The sequence below is a fragment of the Cygnus olor genome, chromosome Z, assembly GCF_009769625.2.
Source record: "Cygnus olor isolate bCygOlo1 chromosome Z, bCygOlo1.pri.v2, whole genome shotgun sequence".
In the NCBI taxonomy this organism is placed as follows: domain Eukaryota; kingdom Metazoa; phylum Chordata; class Aves; order Anseriformes; family Anatidae; genus Cygnus; species Cygnus olor.
In genome coordinates this window covers 43,720,686-43,733,590 of record NC_049198.1, presented here as the reverse complement: position 1 = coordinate 43,733,590, position 12,905 = coordinate 43,720,686, and the positions used below count along the sequence as shown (strand labels likewise).

At 38.9% G+C, this 12,905-nt stretch overlaps 1 protein-coding gene across 9 annotated transcripts in view; it reads right to left on the bottom strand.

The window, feature by feature from the left end:
• LOC121061632 (aminopeptidase O (putative)) overlaps nt 1-12,905 on the bottom strand; it is a 202,702-nt gene that overhangs the window by 51,811 nt on the left and 137,986 nt on the right. The window lies entirely within an intron of this gene.

Here is a 12,905-nt window from a genome sequence, read left to right as displayed (position 1 = left end):
CTATGCACGTGCCAAATTCCATCACAGAGATGGCTGAGCGTCAGTCACTGTTGAAGAGACGTCTGAAACTCATTTTAATTCTTGACTTCAAAGACACTGAGATCTTGCAACTGGACTGTGAAGTTTCAGTACACAACTAAAGCACCGCTTTAGGGTAAAATAAAGAGTTATTGTTGTCTAAATGCATCAGTTAACCTTCAGACCACAATACAAACAGTCTCCTTAGTCAGATTCTGGATCCTTATACAAATCAAATAAAGAGTTAGTTTAGATGTCAAAAAAGCTGCCAGAGAAGTCAAAGAATTGTGAAAGGAACTAAAAATAACAATGACTGTATTTTGCAGGAGGGATAAAGGGATAATGACAAGACCATGCAACTTCTAAGGACCACATTTTATTTCAAGATAGTACAAGTCTGAGCTTAAGAAATGGTGTGAACATTGAGCATATCTAAATATTTACCTGTCTTCCCCAAATCGTCTGTATTAAAACGTTCAGGGCTAGACTTCAGTTCCTCCCAGTTCTCCTACTACCTCCACTGCTGAGATCAGTGCTCCTTGGAAAACAGGTACAGCAGACACTTTCTCAAGTGCTATTAATAAACCAATGGACATCTGTATTTTCTGCCTTCTCTTCCTTCTTAGGAAACCACCATCTCACAGTGGAAATTTTTATGCTAGTACTCTATAGGCTCAATTCTACATTGCCTTCAGCTCCTACCAAAGTGAGAATTAAGAACACTGCACAGATGCTCAGTCTGGGAAAGTTTTTATATTACCTGAGGGAAAAAAAAGGAGAAGCGTTGACATTGCTGCTACTGTTGTTGGGCTGAGCACTATTAGGCAGTGCACATTTGTAATACTGGGTGTAAATACGGTATCAATGCTAAAACAATATGCTCAAGACCTAATGAACTGAACTCACTGTAACAAGGTATGCATCATGAAAAATCTTAACAGGCAATGCAACATTTCATTTTTCATGCTGAAACTTTTCAGAAAAGGAAAAAGGACTACATCAACATCACCTATTCTAAAACCTGTATTTTGAGTGAAATGGTTTCATATTGAAATTACAAAAATTCACAAGTGTTAGATTCCTTCATACCAGACAAATCATTGAGGGAAAAAAAAAGTCAAGTCTGATCTATACAAATTTTCAGTACTGCTCAGCAAAGCAGAGTTAAGAAAAGCACCAAGTTCTCAACAGCAAACACACTGGCACAGTCTCACTTTTAAAATTACAAGTTAATATCTGATCGTAGGATTAAAAAACACCAAATGGAAAGCTATTTCCTGTATTCTGCATTTTACCAACAGTCCTCCCAGCTATGCCAGGCTTGTCTCACAAGTCACTCCAGAGATCAAACTCTATCCTTAGGACAGTCACTTAATCAAATTCATCAGGATATATCAATTTATTTAAAAATTTAGGTTCAAGCTTGTTTTTCTTCGATGTATTTTAATTTCAGAGGCTGTTAGGTTATTACACATTATTCTTCCTGACATGGAAAACATGGCCAAACTACACTGTCAAAGCTGGAAAACCTTCCAAAGCATGATGTATTGTACCACTATGCGTAATGGTTCTGCAGAACATATGAAACTACTCTGCACAACAGCACCAAGGATTACTAATGTTCTCCCCGTACTCCTGCAGAAGCACTGCATTCCATCATTTGCAAGAAAAGAAGTCATCTACAGTCTCCTTTTTTTCACAGATTTTAGAACACCGAGCCTCGTCTTTGAAGGATTTGCCTTCATCATCTGGAAGGCACTTGATGCTGTACACTGGGTAGAAAATAAGAACAACAAAGATCACCATCACTGCACAACCTCTTGGCCTGCAAAGCAATAAAACATACTGCACTTGGGATCTCCCAGCTGACATAACTACAGGGTGCTCCTGCGATGAATGTAAGGAGTGATTTAAAGAGGTCGTTCTTTACATTTTATTATGAGGCAGAAGGATATCAGAACAGCACTCCCACCCAGCTGAGAAAGAGAGGTGCAGAGACGAAAAAGGAAAAGAGAGAACAAGAGAGAAAGAGCAACAGAGGGACAAACCAACAGAGGGCCAGATGGTGATTGCAAATCCCAAATCTTTGTTAACTCCTCAGTGCCTATCAGATCCCAAAGAACAAATGGATTGGCTAAGATGAACAAGCATAACACCTTTTGCTCATTTTTGTTCTCTGTGATTAGCTTAATGAAAGTAATGGTGCACACCATGGAAAAACACAAGGAAGGTTTGGAGAAGCTAATCAGGTGACTTCTCTCTCCATTTCTGTAAGGAAACTTGGAAGGAACATGCATACTCATGGAAAGAGCAGCCTGTAAGCTCTGACAAATTCTGAAAGATTTCTAACACAGAAAATACTGGCAAAAAAAATATAAAAAAAATGGAAGGATCTCAACCAATTTAATTGGCCGTTGATTCACTCCTCCTAACAGCTGCAACAGTCCATGACAGAGAAAGATGGACATCTTCAAAATTAATCTTAAAAACTTTCACAGGTTTGATGCATGCTAGCATGCATGACCCGCACACACGACCCGCATGTATTTACGTGCAGCAAAATATTTAGAAAGAAACAGTATTTGCTTCCGCAACAACACGAGGCCTGAGAAAGAAGCAAATCATCACAAGAAAAATTCTGGAACAGAGTTAATACAATTAACAAGTGCGGGAATGAAGATTTTCCTGCCCTCTAATGTTGTTCACAACATCAAAAAGAATCTGTTCCTCAGGCCACTTTCATTTCAGGTGGAACAAGAAAGACCTGCACACTTGTTCATCCCATGCAGACAGAGACTTCCAGGCTCTTACTGTGATGGGCTCCTCACTCCTTTCCCCAAAGTCAGCAGAAGTGCTAGCTTGTCTCTGTCTCCTTCTCTTTTCTATCATATGCCAAAGTTCATTGCAAGGAAACAGATGACTGGTAAAATTTAGTAAGAGTAATGTGGTAAAAGCCCCGCCTGATCAGGTTTTTCACAAAGAGGAAATTAAGTAAAACAAGCCACACTTGCCACAGCATTTTTAGCTATACAGCAGCAAACCAGATGAATCAAAAATAAATCAAAAATTAAACGGATTTCTGTTATTTTTATGAAAGTTAAAGGCTAGAATTAATTACCAAAGTATAATTCATCACAACTAATGACACACAAGCAACACACTTAATTGAATACTGTGAGTTACTAGACTGTGAAACATGTATTGTACGTAAAGAAGCTGGGAAGAGATTCCACCTGTGTTTTGAACTAGAGCTTAAGAGAGTCTGAAAAATACTTCTGTTTGGTTAATAATATCATTCATATTGCAGACTGTGGGAGGGGCCAAGCAGCCTGTCAGTCTAACAGCACGTAGTTTAGTAATGACTAGACAACATGGGTGGACCTCAGCACTGATTCTGCCTAAATGCATCCATATCCAGTATAACTGGACTTTTGAGAAAACAAAAGACAAAAACCTCAGGCTTGAATACCGTTTTTCCACAACGCCTGAAAGAACACACACCCCCACCCTTCCCTCCCACCATTTACCCTGACCTTTCTTAACATTTTTTTCCACAAAAGAGAGCTATGAAATACACTACTAGAAATTTCTGAATCTCCTTCTATCCTCTCACAAGGTATTTCAACAGTTAGCCCTACATCCTGAGTTACTTTAAAGCCTGGATCAGGATCTAATCACGATCTGACAGGTCTTTACATCTGTCCTGCCATGACGGACCACATTATGTTATCCTACTTGAAGGTATGAAAAAAACAAAAGTATGTGGTCAGGAAGTCTTTGCTCATAAAACATTCTGCAGTGAAAGCTGAGCTGATAATCTTGCCTTATACAAGTTTACATGCTGTAACTGGATAATATTTGAGGAACTGATGCAGTGCAGGCAGAAGCAACAATATGTAATTTTGAACAACCTCTAACGCTTTTTTTTTTTTTAAAGCATTTTGGTTTTGTGTTTATGTACAGCATTTCTGAAACAGTACCAGAATGTACAGGAACAGAGGGAGAGTGAGTCTTGCAAACTGCAAGATGATGCCAGTAATGTATGCCCAACCAGCTCACTCAAGACCAGATGTCTACAGGTCACACACTGGGAACCAGAGAAGTGTATATTCTTTATGATACCCAGTGAAATAGAATCATAGATTCATTAAGGTTGGAAAAGACCTCCAAGATTATCTGGTTCATCTGTACAGATGTATACAGCAGCATGCTGAGTCATTTGTAGAAAATCTAAGGTGGATTAGTTTACCTAAAGGCAGTCAGCTCATCAGCATCAAAAGGTGAAACAGATTTGCACATCCTGATTCCTATTTTTGGGTACACCCCTGTCCTATCGTCCCTTTGATGCTACTGTAAAAGAAAGATAAAATTGCAAGAGCATGAGCTTCACTTCAACACAATGAAGCATCATGTAACAAAACTATATTGTTCCAGGAGCATCAGATGCAGAGAAGTCCAGGTTTCCCCTGGATTTATGTCTTGTGGCTGACTGTAAATTCATTTTTCAGGTATTTTTAGGGCTTTTACAGAGTGAAACTCCTCCTGTCTAACAAACGACAAGCTGTCGTTCAATAGCATTATTTACTGACTCTTTCCTCTAACTGGCGTTCACTGTATCAGTTGTCTTTGACATCTGTCTTTTTGTCATACGTGATTTAAATAAACCAGATTACAAGAGAAGACATATGGATAAACACATTTACACTGAAATTTGCCCTATGTGAGCATATTTGATGAGAACCACAACTAAAATGATCTCCAATCTTTTTGGAAGGTGAAAGACAATTAAACAGTGCATCACAACAGTCTCTAACAGCATCTATTAATACCACAATATCATAAAACCAGCCCCTGCAGTTACCAGAAGAATTTCCTGGGAGCTGATCAGCTTTCTTCTCTCCTCTGAAATCAGATGGAAATGTCCTTGAAGCACATATATCATTGTAGGAAACAATTAAGGAAAAGGGCAAAGGGGAAGAAAGAACAACTTATGTAATTTAGATAAAACATTCAGAGTAAGTGACCTTGTGGCTGGCATTGATAGCTATGCAATGGACTGAGGAATCAACTTTCAAATTTAGCCTCTTGTCTGGTAGTGGTGCTGGGGAAGCATGAGGTAGACTAGCGCCTGGACTGTAGCAGAAAGGAGAGAAAAATCTGTACGGCACTAGAATGACACTTCTTAAACCAACTGGGACATGAGTCACCAGCTACTCACAGTTCTGCACCTCAGAGAATCTTAAGGTTGACAAATTCAGCCTAAACTGAAAACAGTCAATTCCACAGGCTGTAAGATCATGCCTTGAAATCATATATTGTACATACATGCCATCTTCCCTGGAAAAAAAAAAAGAACATGGAATGCAGAAAATTATTTGGCAGTTGGTATTCAGCAGCTCAGAAGGACATAATTGCAGTAAGCCAAATAGAATAATAGATATTTGCTGAACTAATGCAAACTTTTGTAAAAACAACAACAAAACTGTTAATAAACAAATGAGATTCTACTAGTTCGGAGAAGAAAAGAATGACTAATTCTAGTGAGCATTACAGTTTTAGGGAAAGTAAGTCCTTTCAGATGAATCTGATTCCCTTCTATAAGAGTGGAGAAAAATATCTAAAAAAACAGGAAAGGCAGATGAGATGGAGGAATTGTTAAGAACGAAAAATGATTTGTCCGAACTGTAATCTCCTTCTTTCACAGACACCCATCAAAAGCTCGCTTAAATAAAGAACAGCATCTTGTGCAGACCACTGAGCAGAGACACTCCTGAAAGCATGTGTATCTGGCACACAGATGTCTGATCTTGCACGTTAGCCTAAACCTAGGTTTCTTTTTTCTTTGCAGTTAACTTTTTACTTATCATTTTTCTCCCTTGTTACAGATGTGAAACACTGTGTTTTTTCTATGAAAGCAAATACTGGCCGTATCTATAAAGAACTATGAGAAGTTCAAGTCACTAGACATACCTATTCTTACAGCCATGCCAATACAATGTGGCCCAACAGACTATTCTACCTGCTATCTTATGATAATCCCTCCAAACTGATCTTTCTAATGTTACCATATAACGTGGGTTTTCTGCACTATAGAAGAATACCCAGAAAATGATGGGTGCAGCCATTCTATCCATACATGCTAAACAGCTTGCAGAACAACTTACACTGCTTACATCTAGCTGCTGTAATTTCTAAAGGCGCAAACAGTGAACCTACAGTGGATTACTGGAATATCTCAATCACCTTCCTGTTTACACAAGTGAATATTCTCAAGAAGGGGGAGAATTAAAAACTAAAACAATAGCTGACATATTTGTTCCACGACCTTTTAAAACTTAAAATTATTTGTCATGCCATGGCTGAGATACAGCAGCACGAACATTTTAAGTAGGTGAACTAAATCACAAAACTATCAAGCTTTTCTGTAAATTGACTTAGAGCACCACGCCCTATACTATTTTACACCCAGTATAATGCCATTGCGCTCTTTAGGTTACACAGTTTATACCAGTTAACAGTTTCATAAGAGAAAATGTACGTAGGGGCACTTGCTTTAAATTAACATAGTTTTATTCCAAGAATACAAGTGGCTTTTCATTAGAGGGAAAACTGTATTCTAGCTTGCATAAAGCAACTCCTTTAAGTGGATTATAAAACACGGCATCACTGAAGCAAAAAAGGTAACGTGGGACTAAACAGACAGTGTTTCACTATCGCAGCTGAAGGATGTACCTGCTCTACCCAAGTCCTCACATTTAAACTCCACACTCAAAAGCAAACTTAAAACCACAAAAAAATAATTTAAAGGCCAGATCTCCAAACATTAATCCAGTGACTGTATTTCCACAACAGCAAATGTGCACATACCTCTCTTGAAAAAACTCGCAGTAATTTCAGATAAATCAGAGTTCTTCAATCCTTCCACCTTTCTCCCCACTTGAGCAATGACCAGTCCTTCAACTGGGGTATATAGCAATAACAGTGGAGCTACAGGGCACACGAGCATCATGTCTGCAATGACTTTGGTTAAGGACTGAGACCCTGCAAATAGCACATCACTGTAGAACTATGTGAAATTGGCCCAGTATTACAATGTCTGACCAACAAAAGACAAAATAAAGTTTGGGCTAAATAAGCTGCTTTTACTCTTTTATGCACTCTGCTTCACAAAATGGCATTAAACAGCCTCTACCTTGTACTTCCATATACAGACCTCTGATACAAACAAAAATGGAAAGTAAAGTGGAAATGGAAGTAAGTGGAAACTTCTGACCCATAAAAACAAATTCTTGAATCTTGAAAGAGATAAGATTTCAATTGTATTAACCCTTTTTTCTTCTTTTCACAAGAGGTCATTAATTAAAAACAAAAATAAGTATCTACTAACACTTAAGCAGAAAGAATTTAAATCAGAACAAGTGTCCCATTAAGGTATAACCAAATTACTATCAATCCATCATGGAGGAGTGCCAGTTAACAATGTAGAGTATGGAAACCTACTGTCAGTTAAGAGTATTACAGATTGACAAAAATAGTAGTTGGTGATTTGCATAGCCCCATGAATGTACACACAAAACATACAAAGCTTCAGCTTTGCGAGTTCCAAGAGGCAAGAGGGTAGGGAGGAGAGACAACAGTGATCGTTTAGGACCAGAACCTAGGAAAGAGCACACTTGGCATTTTTTTCTAGTATTTATCTGAAAGTTTCCTCTCCTGAAGTCCTGCAGTTCATCCAATCTGATCAATTCATCAATCTGATCAATTTATACAGTCCCTAGTGATAATGCTGAGACTCAACAAATATTCAAAGACTTCAGGCTCCAGCGTTTTAGCCATTGTTTGCAGTGAAGGGCTGACAAACACTCCATGCTGGCACTGGGCTGACAGAGGGGCCCTCTGTAGAAGTACCGTGGTTACTTCAAAGCAGAAGGGGCTTGGTGAGCTGGTTACAAATGGCTAGCTCTTGCAGTCTTACTGGTCAGCGGGGGGAAAGGCAGACCCTGACCACCCTCTCCATGTACTCTTGGACACCTAAGTACCTAGCCTCCTGGACTTGATGATTAAGATTCAAACCATCTCAGCTGTGGCATCATCCTGGATATCTCCCTGCACCCTCAAGGAATGTGTCCTGTGCCCCTAGTGTAGCCTCTCAGAAATATCAGTCAGGTTGTCAGTGGAGCTGTGCCCACACCACAGCTGGCAAGGACATCAGGTGGGGAGGAAGGAAGGAAACCCTCTGTGGGTGTTGAGCACATTTGATGTAGACCAACCCACCCTTTCGGAATTAAGCCCACATCTCCTCTTGTCACAGACCCAAACATGCGTACATTCTTACTCAAGCCTAGTTACTTTGCTGAAGCATAGATGGCAGAGGAACAGACATTGTTCCTGCAGAGGACTACACAAGGATTTGCAGGGATTTAAACAAGAGATGGGATTAATTATAACTTCCTAGCACTTCCAGTAATAATCAAATGCAGTGGATAGCCCTGAATCTTGTCTACTGTGTAACAAGGTCAAACAAGCAGTGTTATCGAATATAGTTTTAAGAGAAATTTCTTTTTAAATACCCTTTGGAAACTACAAGTTACAATGAAACCAATATAGATCCGCAAACATGTTTCCTGAAACACATTTCTTTTTGGGGGAGGGAAGGGAGGAAAAGCCAAATCATATATACACTGTGCTTTCTTTCCACATATAAGTTGGTCAAAAAACTAAAACGTTACAGAAAGCTACCCCTAGTTTGAGAAGAAATCAAAACGTGACTAGAGTTCTCCGTAAATCCCATTCCACTAACAACGGCTACATTTCTTTAAGAAGGCTGTACCTCTCCTTGTACCATATGTTCTTCCAGCATTTTGCTTTCACCTACACACTTTGCCTTCTCAAGCAGTAGTTTCAGACTTGTATTTTTCCACTATAAACTGACATCAACCCAAAACCTGCCCCCTAACTATTCAAGGGCATGTAAGCACACAAAAAAATATTGTCCTCCTAAGCTGGTTGGGCGTGGTACTTGAATGTTGTACATTCCTTCAGTTAATTGAAAATTATCTCTCCGCTTTTCAAAGGTTCAGTAAACACGTGGCTTGGCAAAAAGATACTGAGAAGCAAGCCAGGAATACCTATTTCAAATAACTTTTATTTCAAGTACACTGTTAATATATATGTTGATATGCAACAGAATTTCTGGTTCTGTAAGCCAAAATCCTCCTTTAAAAGGAGGAAAGAGGAAAAAAATCAAAAAGTAGGACACTATCAAAACCTAAGGACTTGGAACGGAGACAAAATAAAGATCTTTATGTAGCTTTACTACCCTTAGTGAAAGGTAGCTTTACTACCCTTAGTAAAGCATCACAAAATTGACACCCGCCCTCCACCTCGCCCCAGAAGACCAATTCGTGGCAGCCATACTCATTCTCCAAGAAAGGTCTCGTCTATTACTGACAGGCAGCTGTTCTACATCATAGATTTGGGGAAATTTCTGAGCCTCTATCAATACTTTTATAATTATTTTATTTACCAAGGTACCTGGAAAACAATTTTAGAATATATCCGTTCACAGAAACTGCATACATATCCTCTGACATGCTAAACAGTTTCAGAAGTTCTTAAAATGGTACTCAGAAGAAAGTCAGCTGAAAATTAAGAAAAAATGTTTTTATACTGAGATATGTCAACTTTGAAAATGCCTGTTTCTTCCAAATACATATAGCACAATCTTTAGGAGTCTTATTATTTTAGAAACCTTATCAAACTTTTTTTTTTTTTTTTACACAAGCTTGTTATCAGTATTGTCAATAAACATTAGTATTTGCCATCAACTCTTAAAAGTAGTGTCTCAAATACTTTTTACTATGTCTTTGGTTACATTCATGGATTAGCTTCTTAAAACTTAAGTTTTTTTTGCATTGAAAGTCACAGAAATTTTCAGAACGCAAAGGTAAACAATCGAGAAGGTTGGTTTCAGCTAAATGCTGTTGGCACAGCTGACTAAATTTCACAATATGGATGCAAAAACATATTTGCATATGGCACTGAGCACAGCTCTGTGCTCTCGAGCTTTCTGGAGTGAGCCTGTCTCATCTGCAGTCATATAACAGGCAGGGAATCGTGAACAGAAATTGTTCTCTGGGCTGAAATGTCAGTGCTGTCTGGTCCAGACTTCAAGCTGCAGGCATGCCTGTTTGTCTACAGAGTTGAAGAAAGAATTTTCTCAATAGTTCTACTTTAAATGGTCAGTGAGGGACATTTCCCACGATGCACGGAGTGCTTGCTATGTAATTCTGGCTGAGAAGCACAACTCATCTCCCAGAACTGTTGGTTTGTTAATTCATCTGGTAAAACAAGTTCAGTAGCTTGGAATAAAGTCTCTGGGCTCCAGACAGTGGGTATCCGGAATTACTAACACAGAGAAAACACTATTTTTGACGCGACTAGCAACACGAAAATGCACCGTTCAACCTGCCAGGACTCAAAACAGCTTTTCTGAAAAAGCTGTGCCACCTCTGGGATGGGAGCAGCGCGTGTGCTGTCCCTCGGAGGTGATAATCCACTTCTCCACGTTACCCTCAGGCGGCAGCCCACTCCCTCTGGGGGCCGCCATGTTGGTGCAGTCGGATGAAACGGGATTTTACTCACAGTCATGCGGCTCCTCGCTGCTCCCTGATCTCAGCACAGGAGGTCAGTTGCATAAATACCGGGCAACCGAAACTGCACAGTTATGACTCGACATCCTGTTTGCTGTGAATTCTATTTTTAACACTTTTATTATGCTAATAACGGGAACTCCCTGTTAGACCAGTTTGCTTGTTGTTATAAAGTAATTAATCTTGCAGTTAGTTAATCCAAAAATACTTTACCAGAGATCCAAGTGTGTATAAATTCCACTTCTCACTGTCAGTTTCGAGTTCCTCCCCACTGTCACCCCCCACAAGTGCTTGACCTGCACTTCATGAGCTTCCCAGAGTGTCCTGAGAAGCAAAGATTCAGGTTTTCATTACGACTTCAAATGGGTCTCTCTGCTGTCTTAAAGCAGTAGAATCAAGGAAGATTGTAACACAGAGCACCCATATAGGACCCAGGACATTAGAAAGAACACAAAGCTCAAAACAATTTATGCAGAAATATCCTAATAGCAAACCAGCCAGGAAGCCATGAAAGATGGGAATTGCCGCAAACCCTTAACACCCCCGGGAGATGAATATTCCCATCTGGGACAATGCCTTTCTTAACACGGACAGGTACTTTTCCCTTGATAACTCACCGCTTGGATCCTATTTAAACAGAGGTTAACTTCCCATACTGTCTTTTTAAGAAATACTTCTTCCTTCTATTTGATTTAATAACTGGACATCTCCCTCAGCCCACTCCCAATTACTTACGGTTTGACCGTAAATTCACTACTTCTTACTGCAAGCTCTCTTACACACACTTTAAGCTTGCCACCTCCTGCTGAAAGTCAGTCAGCTTTGTCTTGCCTTCCTTCATTAAACAATCATATTAATTGTAAATCAATGTTAAAAAATGTCAATTTTAAAAGAGCTTTCTGACTGATCACTTACTTTGAGTGGCTTACATGCAACATACATAGTCCTTACAGCTTGCTCATTTCAAACATATCTTCTCTTTAGATATCCAGAAGGAATGCCATATACAGACAGACAAAAAAAGAAATACATCACTAAAACAAAAACCCCAGAGTAAATAATGGAAAATTAGCTCTTTTTTTCTTTTCATAAGGAATGACTTTAAAGCCTACAGAAGATACAAAGCCGAGAGCATCAGCATCAACTCAGAACCTCTGATGTTACATATCTTCTTATCTACCCTATCCTTGGCTTTTGCTGAAACAATCAAAAAAGGATTTTAAGTAAAACCAGCTTTCTTGTTAGCTGTTTTAGAAACAGTTTCTACCAAGAAACCTACATTGAGCAACCTTTAGATACAGCTAATTTTCAGCCATTACCAATCTTGTCCATAGTCAAATTAAGATATAAAAGGCTCTATTTAGCAACTGATCTCCCCAGAAATTCAGTCCAGTTATCAAAACTACCAGCAGACTGTAAAAACACTCGATCTGGGTGATTAATAGTTGTTCTATTGCCAGTTGGGTTGAGAAAAACACAATAAAACAAAGCAAGAAAAGCCACAGCACTATTTTACAACAGCCTACTTTGTAACAGAAAGGCCTACCTCAGAAGCACTAGTCCTCCCCAGGTAAGTGAATCTTCCTTCAGCATCTAAAATGACTGGGAGAGCTACTGGATTGAGCTAATGTATATACAGGCTTTTTGGCTATACGTAACTCCCACCTCCAAATTACAATCTTGTTTCATTGCAGATGACATCAAGGTGTGATCATGAGGTGCCACTTCTACTTGAGCTAAAAGGAAACCACTATATTCTTCATGTTATTTCAGTTTTTATGTTTTAGTATTTTCTGCGCATCCAAAAAAACGCCTAAATCCTTTACAAAATTATCACAGACATATTCACGAAGCATCTGTTCTCTGCAGTTTACATGGTTCAACATCATCATCCATAAGACGACAGGAATAAGAGCACAAAAAGAAAATAAATAAGGACAAGTGCCTTGGTAATTGTGCAGATTTGCTCTGTAGATAAATATGCATTTTCTTCCCATTTGTTCAATTAAAAAGAACAAACCAGCTAACATTAACATTTCACCTTCTCCCTCTTCTTTTCATAGGTAAAGCAGAGAAAAAAAAAAGAGCTCGATAAAGATTTAAACCATGTAAAGAACATGGTTTAAAACATTTATTACAATGAACATTCATTAGAACATTCATTGCAATGGTGTATCTGTTAACATTCTTTGTTTACAAAAGAGTCTTCACGCTCATGGTAGATTTTTTTTTTTT